The following is an 18,244-nucleotide window of genomic DNA, read 5'->3' as shown; positions in this document are numbered from 1 at the left end:
TTAATTTAATCTGTGAGGATAAAATATGTTGTTTAATCCGTGAGGATAAAATATGTAAACAATGGTATATCGCGTGGTAAGCAAGCATATGTATATGCTATCAACTGAGGTGTATATAAGATACAGTGGAACATGATTTTCTCTCTATAGTCACTTTTACTAAAATAAATAATGAAGATTCATAATATGTGTAGTAGGAAAGATTGAGTGTGATAAAAACCCTTAAGACTGTTTGTTTCCTTCTTGATATCCTATACTACCAACATGGGGACTGCCTTTCACGATCACAAGAATGGAGATTTTGCGTAGGTGTAATGAACTGAAGAAGTAGCTACAGCACCCCAGCAATTTCTTTAAATTATGCATTTTCTAAAACTCACGCTTGTAAAAGGTAAACTGTGAATTTTCTCCCCACCCCAACCCACCCTTGGGTGATCAGATGTTCTACTGGGAGGGGAATAAACTTTCTAGTAGTTACTTGGAAGTTATCATTATAGAATTTACCAAATCTTTTTAAAGCTTCTCTTTTCCAGGTCAGGCTTGTCCCAGGACATGATTTGTCTCCCATAGTATAGGGATGGCATGAGGACACTAAAAATTTGCTGAGGTTCTGCCAGCCATCTCCCCTTTTGATCCAAATACATTACTCCAGGATCCTAGAAGTGAGTTTCTGTGGGGCTGACTGAAGGGAGGGTGAATAGGGAGACAGACTGAAACAGGACTGAAATTTATTTCTCCAGCAACTGCTATCTGCCTGGCATGGGACCAGGAGCAAGGCAGATATAGTTATGCTTCAACTTTATAACAACCCAATGACATTTATGCAAGAGGATACTGAAACCCAGGTAAAGTACCCACAATTAGTAAGTAGCTGGTGGGTGTAATATTTTACCCAAGACCATAAAACTCCAGAGACTTTTTTCCTTTGCACACACACCCTCCACAAATATCTGTTCCCCATGAAATCTGCCCACAGGATTAAAAAGAAGCAGATAAAATTCTTAATATAACTTTTTCATTTTTTGAAAGTTACAGCAAAATGGTGTTTTAGAAGCATACACCAATAAAATAATATAAACTGTCTATATTAATAAAATAGATGATTAAATATATAATATATAATTTTATATAATAAATATGTAAAATGTATTGCTTTACGTTAATAAAATAAAATAATATAAAATACATACAGAAGTAAAATAAAATAAAGCAGGTAGTTTTTTTCAAAATCATCTAGGTTTTATGTCAATGCTTTCAGCAAAAAAACAGCCAATTGGCTTTATTAATTTTTTTAAATGATCGGTTTACATTTGCAGCAAATTGATTCTCATAACCATAGTACAATATAATTGGTATAACAGATTTATCGAGCATCTTAACTTAGAGCAAGTGTCTGGTGAGCATATGCATAATAGCTTTCTAGAGGAGGAATTCCAATGTCAGCCAAAGAAATAATCACTTACAAAGGAAAAAAAATAGATCGGGCAATTCGGCCTAAGTACCTTCAGGGTTTCCATGACGACCACAATTAGTACCATTTAACAAGAAAACAATGGATTTGCAGGTTCAGAATAGTAGTCAAATACGTGTCTCCTAATTTATTTCTATTATTAGAAATACAAAGAGATAATTGAATACGGTACTGTGAGTGCTCCGGCACATACTCTTCAGAATTTCTGATGCGGTGAGAGGATCACATCATTAGCATAAACAATATTGATTGTGTGGGCTGTGGCGGGACTAAGATAAATGTCCTCTAGAAATCCCATCTGAACACTCACCACCATCCCAAATCAATTACCCTCTGTAAGATAAATAAGAACCGACAAGTTCTTTGTTCCAAAATGACCAAAAGACAAAAGGGATTCCCCTGCTCTCCCTCCATTTTTGGCGGGGTAGATCACTCCAAATTACAGAGGTTAACTAAAAGCAAATCAATAAGCTGGAGCTGTCAGCATTTCATGATTAGCCCCATAAAAACTTTCTGATCACCCTTTTCTCTTGACTTTGCTTTTGAGAATGTGAAAATATGGTCACATCAATTCTTGGGCCTATGGACTTGGCTGTGATTGCTGCCTGCCTTTGGCTGAGTCAGCAGAGTCAGGCTGTGAAGTAATGGGGCATGGCTGCTTCAGCCTTTCCTGTCCAGCACGTTTTGTTGCAAAGCCCTCCACAGCTGGCAAATTTTGTACATCAGCCTGCTTTATTTACTTGGTAGTATTATTTCAGGTTTCTAGCAAGTTACAAGTTAATTTGGTCTAAAAATATCCCCCTGCAAAAAAAAAAAAAAAAAGAAAAAGAAAGAAATTATTTCCCAGATATACAGAGCAGGGGAGACATAAACATTTATAAGCAATTTTAGTAATAAAAATAGCTATCTCATATTGATTATCTGAGAGTATGTTGCAAGGATTCTTTCATTTAATCCTCACAACTCTCTGAGGACTGTATTATTATTAGCTTCATTTACAGTTCAAGAAACCTAACCCCAGAGAAGTAACAGCCCCCAATGACACACCTAGCCAGTAGCCATGTACCAAATAAATGTAAGGGTTCGAATCCTAGCAGTCTGGCCCAGGGCTGGTTCAGTAATAACGCTACTCCATTGCTGAGGTCTGAAACTGCTAGGAATTCTCCAATACAAGTAGATATTATTCATTGGAGGTATTCACACAAACTAATGTGTCTGCAGCCTGTCTACCTGCAATTTCTTTTTTGAAGAGTTACTTGTCCTGAGAGGCAGAATAATGCAATGAAAAGCATGGAGCCCCAGGGACGCAGTTTTTAAATCCCAACTCTGCAACTCACCTACTAAATGACCTTGGGCAAGCTTCTGGGCCCTTCTGGATCTCAGTGTCCCCAACTGTAATAAGCATCCTGGACAGCTTTGGGGGAATCCTAGCAGTGGCATATGTTAAATGCCTTACAGGTGACAGGCACTCTGAAAATAGAGTCAATAATTATCTTGAGCTTCTTAAGGACCCATCTCCTTCAGATCTATCTCTGATCCCAATTCTACCGGTTGCCCCAACAAGTAAAGATATTTCTAGCAAAATCCAAGAGAATTGTCTGTATGTTCTGAATCCTGCTGGTAGAATAGATGAAGGGGTTTCCCTTCATTTCTAAATGAGGAAATTCTTATCCAGACACCTTTACATACAGTGTTATTAGGAAGGTACCTAATCCCACAGGGCCTGTCACTTTATAATGAGGAAATTTTAGAGGCATGAAAAACTCAACATTATATGAAACAAGATGGTTCCGGAAGAAAATTAAATAGCGTCTGAGTTGTGAGCTCTGGGTTGTGCTGGGCCGAGAGTGTAGAGGTTGTAGAAAGGGCTCTATGCAGTGCACAAAGCACAACCAAAGGAGTTAAATGGGACTACTGGCAGCATTTGCTCAACTCTAAGGAAACAGGAGGGCTCTTTTGATCCTAATATATTCAAATAGATCCTGAAGAGGCGCTGGAAACAGCACAGTGTTCTGCAATATTTAAAGGATGCTGCTGAGATTCACAGTCCTAAAATTAGACCTGCAGGCTGTTTCCTGCACTTCAGGCTAAGCTTCCTTTCCATGCCCAGGATTATCTTTCTAGAAATTAAGGTTCTGGTTCATTTAACCATCTACTCTGTTTACAATATAAAAAAGCCCACAAGAAGCCTGGGCTCTCCTGCCTTGCTCACAGACTTACCCAGCAGGACTACACCTGAGTTCTGTGACATGAGGGGGCTGACAGGGAAACCAGCTGGGCCCATGATGGTGTCTTATGACTCAAGGACTGTATGAGGCAAAGGTGGACCCTGTGTGCCTTGCTACTCCACTTCCATGGTGAGCATCTCAAAAATGGGAGATTAGGTCTAAGATCCTACCCTTTTCTGAGTTTTAAAGCTTCAGGACCTTGAAACAGAGTAATGTCTCCAAGTCCACTGTACTCATTTAGAAACTACATCTTTACTTTTTAAAAAGTATCCAAATAACAACTTTGACTTTTGATGTTAAATTACATCAATAACCTTGGAGGCGGGGGAAGTAATACAAACCAAAAATGCATTTAGCAAATGCATTAAAAACATTTACACATACACACATACACACACATACATCTATATATGCAGTTGCCCCCCGTAAATGGCCTTCATGAAATCATCATTGGCACCATTAGCCAAACCTCCGTAGGGACTGTGAGGCAATACTCTGCATTATCACATGACATCTAGCCAAAACCCAGCTGGTTGTCAATGAAGAATACTCCCCCCCCACCCAGGCAAAGTCTAACTTTATGTGATCCAGACCTCTTTGCGACATCTGTTTCTGTCACCAAAGAACTATAGCGATTTCTGTCTAGAGGGAGGCTTGTGTAGACCAGGGCTGCAACCTAAACCTCTCTAATAATTGAGCGTTTTCCTTACAACTTCTGAACCTGAATAGACCTCTGTCATTTAGAGGTACAGTTTTTCTCTCTTGATTTTGAAATCAATTATTGTGAATAATTTTAGTCACTGTTTATTTAATCATGCTAAAGTAGTAATGATTTAATATTTATAGAAGTAGCCAGTGAAAACTTCCATCTCTCCTACCCGACATTAATTGAAACTACCCTGCATGATTGAAAATTAGAGTCTGGGAAACTGAAAGAAAAGGAAAACCAAACCAAACCCCAGCATGGGCGTGAGGAAGGCTATGGAAATCTACCCCCCAGGAAAGCCAGCATTGTCCCTTTTCATTGTTAGCAGACGTACTGATGGTGAATATATTTATTTTATTTACAATAATGCAACCTGGAAGCATGTTTTCAGGTTAAATGGTCCCTGCCCTGAACAAGTAATTATTTAATCATGTTAAGTATATGTGTGTGCGTGTGTTTGTGTGTGTGTGTGTGTGTGTATACATATATATATAATATCCAGAAATAGTATAGATATAGCTACAGATACATGTATATACATATATCTATATATAAACTATCCAGAAATATATAATAGCCAGAAAAAGGGACAAGTGTGTGCTGGCATTTTGAACACCTCTTCATTTTAGCTCTTACATCCTCTGTTGGCAGCATCATAATTCCTGCGGTAGCAACTATGACAGCCAAACAAAGGATTAAGGCTGTTTGTGGAAAAGCAGCAGCAGTTGAATTCATAAGCAAGAGAAATTCAATATACTTGTAAATGCCTCTCACAATAGAAAACAAGGGAGATAAAACTCCGAGAAACAGAACTATTTATTTCTCGAAGATTACTTGAATTCTAAAAATAGTGACGCCTTTTTATTTGCTCTTGCAAGATGCCATCTTGGATTTTGACCACATACAGAACAATCCTTTGTGGTGCTCATTTTAAATGTATGTTTGAATATTAAATTAAATTATAAAAATATTATAAAACATTTTTAAAATAAATTGAAAATAAATTTTTAAAGATGGCAAAAAAATTATTACACTCTCCTAACACAATATTTTTATTTTTGTTTGCTCCTTCCCAGTCATTTTTATGTTTCATGCTAATTTTTCATATAGATACAAACATAGAACAGGTGAATTCTTCAAACTATGTTATGTAAGAGATCTTTATTTTGTTCAGATTTCCAAGGAGATTTTGCAAATATTGTGAATAGCTGCATATTATTATGTAGAATTAATGTGATTGTCATTCTTAATTATTATTTAGTATTGGAAGTTTAATTTCTTTCCAGTTTCTTATTATTAGAGATAATACTACAATAAATATCATCATACAAATAGTTTTTTTCTTCTGCTGAATTATTTTCTTCAGATAAATTTCCAAGGAAGTGAGGTTGATGGACCAAATGGCATAATATTTTTGTGCTCAACTTATAGAAACATACTACTTTCTTAAAAGGTTGTTCCCATTTACCTTGTCATCAGCCACATGCGTGTTTAAGGTGTTCATTTTCCAAATTTGTGTGTGTGAGGTGCCCATTTCTAAATTTTTCTGGTAGTTTGGAGTGCATACGGGCAAAAAGGAGGAAGAAGGTACAGAATAGGGAAGAAGGGAGGTCCATGAAAGAATAATAATCAGTGGTCAAGAGATGATGGTTGAATGAATGAATGGATAATTGCACTATTCAAATGCTCAACTCCTTGCCTGGAAGAAAAGGTAGCCTAGAATAAAGCATTTGTCTAGCACAGTGAGGGGTTACATTTTCTTCCAAAGGTTGGCTCAATAATAGAGCAAACATTGGCTTCCTATTAGCTTTAAAGTAGAAATAAGATGCTCTTTTCAATATGATTTTTTTCTTATAATTGACCACGAACTGCCTTAATACCACTATCATAGGACAATACACTTTATCATCATTTCTAATCTTTAACTAAACCCATTTCTAAGGCAATTACCTGTCTACTATTGATTGGCCATCTGTTTCCCCAGAAATTACATGAGCACATCACTTAGCAACAGGATGCACTTTTCTTCCATATTTCCATAGAACAACATGGTTATGGTTTTAAAGCAAGAAAATACTGAAGTCTTCTGTTATTGCAAATAAATGTATAGTCACATGTTCTGTGCACAACTGTGTGAACGGATGTGGCTGTGTGCTCCTTTTATCCCTGGTTTCTGTAGTTAACAAGGGGAAAAATATATTTGCCTGGATATCTCATAATTACCAACAATAGCCACTACAGTGACTATTGGAGACTTACTATTTATCAGACAGAGCAATTTGCAAAAACTTTACATACATTACTTCACTTAATCCTTAGAACAATCTGATAAGCTAGGTACTTTTATACCTAACCAAGTGGTTCTATCCTATTTACAGATAAAGAAATTGAGGCTTAGAGGAATTAATTTTCCCTAAGGTCATAGAGTAAGTGACAGAATTAGAATTCTAAGCCAAAATTACCCACTCCAAAGCTCATGTTCTTAGAGCTGCGTCCTTAGAGCTGATCACAAAATCAGTTCATTTACCACTTGGGCATCTTGGTGCTTTCAGACCAATTTCATATAGATTAACAATGAAGGGAGATTTAAGAGTGCCTCTGGCTCTCTCTTTAGACTGGGCCAGATGTTTCTTTGTTCTCTTGCCAGTACCTGGATCAGTGCTTACAGTTCAGTGCAGGGCCTGTGGACACTGCTTTGGGTACTGAGAAACTCCCAGATCCTAGCAGAGATAGCAAATGTCCTTGTCCAGGAAGTTTCATGTCCTTATTCAGAGTAAAGTAAGTATCCTTAGTAAAATAGTTATTAAGTTTCTGTACACAAACTGACATTTTCACTTGCCTGTTTCATGCTACCCAGCTTCACTTGGGTGATCAATAAGCATTTCAAACTCAAAAGATTCCAAACTAAACTCAGTTCTTTTTTTTTTTCCTGACCTTCTCCATACCCCCAAACTGTCCCTGGTCCAAGGTCCCCTGCTTCTGTGAATGGCACTACCAGAGATGGGTTTGCTCAGTTGAACCTAGTGAATACAATTCATCTATGATTCCTCTCTCACTCCACTCACAGCTTCAATTCCATTACCAAGCCAGTTTACCAGTCCTATCCTTCCACTTACCTCCATACCCAGGCTACGAATATGTGTTTTTTTAATATTATTTTATTTTTCTTTTTTACAGTGTTATATTAGTTTCAGATGTACAGTACAGTGATTCAACAATTCCATACATTATCCGGAGCTCATCACAAGTGCCCTCCTTATTCCTCATAACCTATTTAACTCATCCCCCCACCTCCCTCCCCTCTGGTAACCATCAGTTTGTTCTCTATAATTAACCAATATGTCTTGCTGTAGTTATTACAAAAGTCCCCAAACTGATATGTACCCACTCTTGCCCTAGGCTGTCCAGTCATTTCACTGCAACTGGAGGAATCTTTCTAAAACACATGTCTGGTCTTTGTACTCCCCTAATAAATAGCATATGATTCCACACTGTCCTTAGAATGAACTTTGAATTTCTCTTTAGGGTTCACATAGCCCTTCATGGCTGATTTCTGCATCACTCTCCAGCCTCACCTCTGGAGATGAATGAGTCCCCCGCATTCCAGCCACACCAACTCACTTCTAAGTCCTGAATATATTCTCTCACTTCCAGGCCATTGCACTGACTGTTCCTCAAGCCTCCTTTGTCCAACCACAAATTCTTTCTAGGTCCAACTCAGTCCTATCCATTCCAGCGTTCAATGCTGAAATTACTTCTTCCAGAAAGCTTTCCTGAACACTCTGAGTCAGAATAAATGCCCCTCCCAGGAGCCCCCGTAACAGCTTAGACTTCTTCCATTGTTGCATCTGTTACACTATTTTGCAGTCATTCACTTACTTGTCACATTCTCACTTTCGCTGTAGTGAAAGGCAGTCTATCTTGGTCATAACAATATCTCTAGGACCTGGGACACATAGTAGATGGAAGCTCCATTTCTTGGATGATTGACTAATTAGCTAAATAAATAGTAATGATAAGAAATCAGGGGCTGAAAACTAGTATAACTGGATATGGACATTTTTTTCTTGGCTTCATATTATGAACTTTTTGGTTTCCTTTCTTCATCTTGACTAGATCATCTGGGCAAGAATTTGCAAGTAGTTCTTTGATCTGGCAATGAGGAGAGGTGTTAACAGAAAGTGTGGGTAGGGTCTAAGAAGGAAAAACATTAATGACTTCTACCAATACACACCCCAAATACATGCTTTATCAGCCCTCAGTTTCCAACTGGTTAAGAAAAAGATTATGAATGATAGATAGGCAAAGCTGCTGATGCAAATTTCTATCCAGAAATTCTTGACTCCTGTGTATAAACTAACAGCAGGATGTTCTCCCATGTTGGTCTTGCGTTAGTGATGAGAGGCTGTGGTGTGAAAGATCTCTCTCACCAGCTGTTTGGACTTAGGCAATTCACTCCAACAAGGCATTTAGGTCTCAGTCTCCTCATCTGTAAAATGGGTGACTGTACTGTCCTACCTCAAGTTGGTCTCCATGAAGTCTGCTATTGCTGGTTTCTTTGAAACCCTTCTTCTTAAGTGCCTTGAACTTTCACAGCCTATTGTTTTCATAGCTGCTATTATCCTTTACCTGGAATATACTTTTTTAGACCTCTTATAAGGTAGCTCCTAGTCTGTCCAAGGACTCAATTATCATATACTTCAGAAAACCTCGTATGATCTCTCTAGCCGAGATTAAGTGCCAGTTTCCTCAGCTCCATTTGTCATGGAACACTGACAATGTTGTCATGCTGCTCTATATTCTTGGTTTACTTCCATGAGTCTCTGAGTTGACTGCAAGGTTAACATCAATAGTAAAAATAATGATGAGCACTCATGAGTGCTTACTATGTGCCAAGTACTCTGCCAAACTCTTCCCACGCACTTTAATCATATAGACCTATTAATCTCCTCTTTATGCATGACCAAATCAAGGTTTAGAGATGTCAACATCTAAGTAAGTGACAAAAACTGGGTTTCAAACACCATCCATTCAATTTCAGAGTCCAGGTTCTTAACCATTATGTTATATTAACTCTTCTTGAGGGAAAATTCTATCCTATTTATCTGTGTACTTTCAATACATGTCTAGCACACAGTAGGAATTAAGTAAATGTTAGGGAATTGGGCAAGCAGTTGAATGACTGAGCAAGTGAATTAACGAATATGGCAAAGAAGCAATAATAAAATAGTAAAAAGAATAACAACAATAATATCAATTGGATATTGAATAATGGAATAATATCAAATATCAAATAATATCAAATCTTATATATGTATTATTGCCATGGTTCTGGTCTATAATTCTTACTTACTTGCTGAAAAGGTGACTAAAAGTTTACTATACTTTTTTAAAAGATTTTATTTATTTATGTGACAGAGAGACAGCCAGTGAGAGAGGGAACACAAGCAGGGGGAGTGGGAGAGGAAGAAGTAGGCTCCCAGCGGAGAAGCCTGATGTGGGGCTCGATCCCATAACACCGGGATCACGCCCTGAGCCGAAGGCAGACGCTTAATCAAATGTTAATTTTACTGAGCAAATGCCCCAAACGATCTTTCCTGTAGTATGCCAAGTATCAACCAAAGGGGCACCATGTATACATTTTCTAAGTCCTCGGGAAGATTCTTACTTTGTTTACATCTCTAAGATGTTGGCTCAAAAGATAATCTATCACAGAGAGATGACCAGCATAGCCCTTGCCTTCAGGCAGAACACAGACAAACTTAAGTAAAGAAGTGTGCTTTGCTTTTTATACATTCCAATCCCTAAGTTTTTCCCACTAGGAAAAGAAGGAAATGGAATAGGAAGAGGAGAAAGAGGAAGAAGGGGAGGAAGAGAAAAAAGATAAGGAGATATGAAGTGAAGAAAGGGGAAGAAAAGAAACAGGAAGAGGAAGAAATAGAGCAAGATAAACAGGAGAAAGAAGAATTGGAGGAAGAGAAGGAAGGATAAGAGGAAGATAAGAAGGAAGAGCAGGAGCAGGTGAAAGAGAAGGCAAGTCTCTCCCCAGATGATACCTTCCCTTACTTTAGAAGTCCTACGGACTGTGAGAGAAGCCCTGGCCTAAATGCAGGAGGACAGGGACCAACTTGGCCTCTTGTTGCCTCAGGGACCCCAAGAGCATTATCTTTGTGAAGATAAAACAGGGGAATTGGACTAAAAATTTCTAAGATTTCTTCCAGGTCTAAAATATTAGTAAGTCTACAAAAAGCCCTGTTTTCAATTCTTCTAAGTTGTGACTGAAGAATGTATATTATAGATGATTTCAGTGCTTTTCAGGCAACATGAGAAAAATCCATCAGTAGAATCACATTGTGATGGTTAATTTTACATGTCAACTTGACTGGGCTACAGGATGACCAGGTATTTGGTCAAACATTATTTGGGGTATAACTGTGAGGGTACTTCTGGATGATAGTATCATTTGAATAAGTAGACTGAATAAGGCAGACTGCCTTCCTTAATGTGGGGGCCCTCGCCCAGTTATCTGAAGGCTCAAATAGAACAAAAGTGCTGACCTCCCCTGAGTAAGAGGGCACTCCTCCTGTGTGACTGTTGAGCTGAGATACTAGTGTTTTCTTGCCTTTGGACTCAAACTAAAATGTGGGCTCTTCTTGGGTCTCAAGCATGCTGGCTTTTGGACTGGAATTTATGCTATCAGCTCTCTTGCTTCTCAGGCCTTTGGACTTGAACTGGAATTATATCATTGGCTCTACTGGGTTTCCAGATTAGTTATTATAGATCCTGGGACTTCTCAGCCTCCATAAGGACATAAGCCAATTCCTTAAAATAAACCTCTGTCTCTCCCTGTCTCCATTTCTCTGTCTCTCTCTCTATATATATATATTTTTTTTATTTTATATATATTAGTTCTTATATATTATTTCACATATATTAGTTCTAATATATTATTATATCTAATATATACCTAAAGTATATTATATATTTTATATTATTAGTTCTTATCTATTATTTCATATATATATATATATATATATTAGTTCTAATAAAGTTTTACTAGTTCTGTTCCTCTGAAGAACCCTGACTGAACACAGATCATTTACAAGAGATGAATAAACAAGGTTTGATCATTTCCCTCCTTTTCTAGAACTATTAAGACTTTCCCAGGCAATTTTGTGGAGCTGACAATCTCCAGAAGAACTAGGATTCAATTTATAGCAAGCTTTCTAGATCATGGAGCACCCAGTGAGCCACCTCAGAAATCACAGATAACTACATTTCCTCTGGTACTTAAGTTAGGATTTCCTGAAACTCTAGGGCTCTAAGCCACTAAAACCTGCTCTGTGACTCCTTAACATCATGAAGCAGTTTCCAAAACGCTGAACCTCCAGTCTGCAGTGGGTCTCTCTTTTAAGAGGCTGCTCAGGAGATACTAATCCTTCTTATAAAATAAATGCTGAACTGGTCAATTTAACATTTTTTATCAGATAAATGCAATGCAAATCATTAATCTTAGTGGAAATATTTGGGGGAGTTCTTTGAGTAGTTTAATACTTGATCATTTTACCCTTTCTGACTTTCAGCATATCCTTAGAAAGAGAATGAAATTTTTTTATTATCTAGAATTCTTTATTCCAAACACATTAAAGACTTTCTATTATAGGAACTGTCCGGGAGAAAGTAACATATAACATCTGTATGCCATAAAAAAGAGAAAGAATTTTTCTTTAAATTGTGATACTCTGATTCCCAAATACTTTTCAAAGATTTGTGAAAGACCTTGAATTAAAAAAAATATATAGCAAAAGAATTATTTCTGATTACATGCTTCTCTTGCCTTTTAATAGGGTTTAAATTGGATCACTGATCTCAAATATTCATTTTGAAAATTATTTCACAAAAAAATAAGATTAAATAGTTGATGCCTTTAACTATGGTCTTTAGAGACAGCCAAATGATATTAAAGCTTGTTCTTCATTGTCTTTTTGTTCTAAATAATCTCTATCAGGATGATTATTGCTAATATTTGAATTAACCAAAGAAGCAATTAATTCTATTCATATTAAATTAGAATGAATTAAATCTATAAGAAATTATCATTTTAAAATTTTATATAACAATTACGTGATGTCTCCTTCACCAAGAAAAGTATTTTTGGCTTGGATTTAAGTGTAATTTTTAAAATGATTTACATTCCAAATTAATTTTTCACCTATTTTATTTGTCTTGGGGAGATTTAATTTTTGATATGTAATAACTTGGGCAGTGAAATATGTCCCAGGATTTATCATTTCTTAAGAAAAAATGGCAAGTGCAACAATCCCAAGATTTCTGGTCCAGGTTTAAGGGTAATAAAGGTACTAGAACTTAGCAGAACATAGAATTTCCACTTCTAAATAATCTTCCCTTCATGGTACCAAATAGTTTAGGAATAGAACATACTACCCAAAGTCTTTACCTCACACATGGTTAGGATTCAAAATCAGTAAGTAGTCTCTGGGAAATCAGTGCTACACTGGTACTGTGAACAACATAAAAACAGAGATTGTGAGTGAACCAGGAAATAGACTTTTCAAGAGAGGGAAAATGTACAAATAAAAAACAGAAGTCAACAGTAAGAAAGACTGCAGAATTACGGCTGACTATATAATCAGAGACTGACATTTCTATAAAAAGTAGTGATCAGGACATACGCGGTCTACATGAATCTGTGAAGTCCAAGTTCAGTCATATTTAGAGTGAGTATCTCCTGTAGGTGTAGTTCCAATGCGTGTCTGCTATTGGACCTACTACCAGAAAACCAATACTTTTACCTTGAAGGTCAGTAACACAGAAAATAGAAATTTCCTTATAAATCAGCTTATCCAACTTTCAATCTCTTTTGATTTACTGACCGTGAGCCAAATAAATAAGAATCACAAATTACAGAATGGTTTCCAATTCAGTCATGCATAGAATTTGAAGGTCCTGTGGCAACATACACAGAGCTGAGTCAGAACCCAAACCCTACATTTTGAGGATGTGATCAATGTGCCACTTATACAAACAAAATCATTAATCACACAGCAGATTAAGTAACACTATATACATAGCATTACATATGATAACAAACATAAGCCACAGTCCCTTAAGTCATATCTACATTATGACTTAAGGGACTTATATCTACAGTCATATCAAATTATGAATTTGATATCAAGAACAGAAGCAATTAGTGTCATACAACTAATCATAGCAGAGTTAGAAGAAGGGCAAGATCAGATTGAGTTTAAGATTCTTTGTAGCTTTTTTCCATTAGCATAAATGTAGACCGCCTTCTCAGGTCAGACATTTATCAAAGTAAGCTTTCCAATCATTATTCCTGTGTGTGTGTGTGTGTGTGTGTGTGTGTGTGTGTGTATGGAAAACGCCAGATTTAGTGAAGAATGTTAGTGGGTCATGTGAGTTGAATATTAACAGTCACTGGAAACCCAATCATCAGTATTTAGTGTGTACTTACTATGGGTGAGACACTGAGTTTGCTATTTTAACAGCCATCTTTATGCTTTCTACATTGAGCATAGTGAGGGAACAAGTCATGGAATTCTGCTTCAGCCATGAAGATCCTGAAGTTATCATCAAACTTGAAGGAAGATATTGTTACAAACTCATGGACGATTTTTTCTTGTCATTGAGATTTTTATTTTGTACTAAATGAACGAGGTCTTTCAGACTTGGATTTTTGTCATATGTCACTCTTATGCATACAAAAAAAAAAAGAGAGAGAGAGAGAGAACATAAGTGAAAGAAATTGGTTAAGAAATTTCTAAGGCAACCACATCACAATTGTCACTGGCTCTCAGCAATTGTAAGACCATCCTGATTTCAAAGATGCTAAAACATGGAAAAAAAAAAAAAAGGATACACAAAAACGAATAGCATGCCTTCATGTACACATCACCTTGCTTAAGAAACAGAACAAGTCCCAGCATCATTAAAGCTCCTTGTATACACCTCCCTTGTCACACTTTCCTCCTCTCTCTATATATGTATATATATAGTCAAGTCATATTTTTCAACACAGTTTGGCTCTAAGAAGTCCTACCAAGCTCTGTTTAGGCCAGCATTGTCATCCCAGCTTATCTGGCCATGGGAAATGTGTTCAAAGTAGCATCTACTAATTTCTGAGGAAATACTGTTCTGAGGAATTCACCTGGGAAACACTGGCTTGTCAAATGTGGAAAGAATTGCTGAGAGGAAAGGGTGGATAGGCAGATTGAGTCCAGATTGTAGAAAAGCCTGAATGACACATGAGGGAATTTGGATTTTATCCTGATGGTGTCAGAGCCATCTGGTCTCTTTTAAAGGACATGGCATGATTTGACCTGTACTTCAGGAGAGTTCCTCTGGCACCAGGAAGATGGATTCATGTGGAGGGAGACTGAAGGAAGGAAAACTAATTAGAAGACAAATAATCGTAGCCTTGTGAAAGGTGATAAGGGTATGAGCTAGGCCAGAGGCAGCAGTTAGAAATGATTTAAATGAGTAGAGGAAGGACAGCTATAGTTACCGAAAGTGGTGAAGATCAGGGGTGAGGAGATGAACGCTTAAGAGACAATTCAGAGGATTTGACCTTACGTGACAAAAAAATAAGTGGTACCTTTAGGGGGGGAAAAAGGGAAAGTCAGGAAGAAAAACTTCTAAATTTTTTAGGAAAAAATTATTGTTTACTTTGGACACAGAATAAGATACAATCATCCAATCATTCAATAACTTTAAGTATCAAGCATCACGGCTGTCTAAGATGTCCCTTGTTTATATCTCCCCTAGCAACAACAATTTGGTATCCACTCACAGACAAAAGTGCCTCCATGGGAGCTGTGGAATCCAGCACCATATGCCAATGCACTCAAGAGGAATCTTATCCATCCATGCATCAGATAATAAGCATAGACACTCAGCCCTGGCTGTGGACCCTGCAATGGCCCATGAACCAGCTCCAGCCCTTCTCAGCTGTGTCTAGAGGCACCGGACAACACTGTCTTAGACAAGAGAGCCTCTGTGGAAGTTCCGATTTCCAGCAGAGAAGTCCCCGCATACCAATGGAGCAAAATTATATGAGCTTGGACACACTGGAGAGAGTGGTTTATAAAGACAGGAGGTGACCACTACTTAAAATGTGAAGAATGCAGTGCAAGATGTCAAGAAAGAGGGTGGTGATGGTTACACAACAATATGAAAGTACTTAATACCACTGAATTGTACACCACAAATAGTTAAGTAGCAAATTTTATATGTGTTTCACATCAATTAAAGAAATTGGAAAAAAACAAATGTATGCCTGTTTCCTCCCTCTACCTTCCTTTCGCTCCCTCCCTCCCCTCCCTTCCCTTTCTGTCCCCTCTTCCTCTCTCCCTCCTTTCCTTCCTTGTGGGAACCAAGCAAAAAGATAACCAAGCCTGGGATCGTTCTAAGCACAGGACTCTGCAATTGCACAGGTGGTACAACTATGAAGCTAACCTTGCCAGCACCCTTTCAGAATATCTCCTCACAAAATATTTTATCAATTAGAGAAAGAAAAAAAGTAAATTTATCTTGGAGAAACTAGGCAGCTGACACCATCTTAACCACACAATTTAAGTTAATACCACAGATAATAAGATAAATTGACACTGTGTGCCACCTGATAGGACATGATGAGAAGAACACAGGGCCACTTCTATGGTATTTCAGTCAAAGACACAAAACCTGAGTCTAATTATGAGAAAACATTGGACAAACCTAAACTGAGGGAAGCCTATAAGATGGCCTTGTATATTTAAAAAGCCAAGGCCGTGACAGTGAAAGAAAATTGAGGAACTGCTCCCATTTTGAAGGAGACTCAGGAGACATAATATGGGTATACCCTGTGATCCTGCATTGGCATGTTTTACCATAAAGGATGTTATTGAGATGATAGATGAAACCTGATCGAGTCCCCAGGCAAAAAGAATGTGGAAATTATTTTGTTTCATTCTTTAGGTAAAACTTTTCTATAAGTTTGGAATTATTTCAAAAGAAAAAGAAAAAAGGAAATTTACCATGACAAAATTAAACAAACCAACCAATAAATAAATAAGTAAGTACTCCTGTCTTAGTTTGGGTTTCCCAAAAAGCAGAACTGGTGCAGTTAGCTGGGTGCAGTATTCATCTGGGAGGTGATGTCAGATGGCTATTATGAAAAACACAAGAGATAACAAGTGTTGGTGAGGATGTGGAGAAAAGGAACCCTTGTGCACTGTTTGTTGGTGGGACTATAAGTTGGTGCAGCCACTATGGAAACAGTATAGAGGTTCCTTAAATATTTAAAAATAGAATTAACATATTACATAGTAATCCCACTTCTGCGTATATATGCAAAGGAAATGAAATCAGGATCCTGAAGAGATATCTGTATTCCCATGTTCATTGCAGCATTATTCACAATAGCCCAGATATTGAAACTACTTACATGTCTGTATATGAATAGATAGAGCAAATGTGATATATGTGATATTTATACACAATGGAATATTATTCAGCCATGAGAAAGAAGGAAATCGTGTCATTTGCAACAACATGGATGAATTTAAGGCACTATGCTAAGTGAAGCAAGTCAGACAGACAAAGGCAAATGCTATAGCATATCACTTACATAAAAAACCCAAATGCATAGAAACAGAGACTAGAATGGTGGTTACCAGGAGCTGGGAGCAGGGGAAGTGGGGAGATGTTTGTCAAAGGGTACAAACTTCTAGTTATAAGATGAATAAGTTCTGGGGATGTAATATATATGATGGTGCTTATAGTTAACAGTACTGTAGTATACACTTGAAAGCTACTAAGAGAACAGATCTTAAATGTTCTCGTTACAAAAAAGAAATGGCAATTACGTTAGGTAATAGAGGTGCTAGCTAACGCTAGTGTGATGGCCATTTTGCAATGTATGTGTTGTACGTGTTGTACACTTTAAATTTACTTACTGTTATGTTTCCATTATATCTCAATAAAGCTGGAAGAAATAATTTTACATATCTACTAGATTCCAGGCAGTGTACTAGGTGCTGAGCAAACAATTATGAAAAAGACAAAGGCCCTGTTGTAGAGTAAGGAATAAGAGGTAAAATTTACCACAAGTGATTTTAGAATGTTCAAGTTCAAATAATATTTTAGAAATACGTAACTTTTTTTTTACAAGATTTTATTTATTTAATTGAAAGAGAGAGACAGACATAGCAACAGCACAAGTGGGGAGGAAAGGGAGAAACAGGCTCCCCACTGAGCAGGGAGCCTGACACAGGGCTGTATCCCAGGACCCTGGGATCATGACCTGAGCCGAAGGCCACCTCTTAACCGACTGAGCCACCCAGGTGCCCCAGAAATAAGTATCTTTAGCAAGGTGATGAAAATGAGACTGATACTTAAAAAACAATAGTGTTGGGTGCACACACAAATGTAAAATCAGTGAAGGAAAAGATAGGTCAATGTAATAAATATGGATGTCCATAAGAAACAACAGGAAGTAAATGTATCTGTTTCTTTGCTTAATTTGAACAGAGATGGGTAATTAGAAGATCAAATGAGATGATGAGTTTCTACTCTTGGGAGAAAACCAACTAGCAGTAGGATTATCACCAAGAAATGACAGCACAGAGGCCTAACAAAGGGACTTAGGATCCCAAATCATTCCCCACATCCTAAAGGTAATCTAAAGAAATAAACTCCCCTAGCAGGGTCCCAGGGAAAATGGCACTACCTTCCCTGGAGGTCAGAGCCGTAAGACCAGGAACAAAACGTAGAATACTTTCTTCGGTTTGCATAAACATGCAAATCCAAGCAGGA

The sequence above is a fragment of the Ursus maritimus genome, unplaced genomic scaffold (genome assembly GCF_017311325.1).
Source record: "Ursus maritimus isolate PB19 unplaced genomic scaffold, ASM1731132v1 scaffold_10, whole genome shotgun sequence".
In the NCBI taxonomy this organism is placed as follows: domain Eukaryota; kingdom Metazoa; phylum Chordata; class Mammalia; order Carnivora; family Ursidae; genus Ursus; species Ursus maritimus.
Note: the sequence above shows the minus strand (reverse complement) of the source record.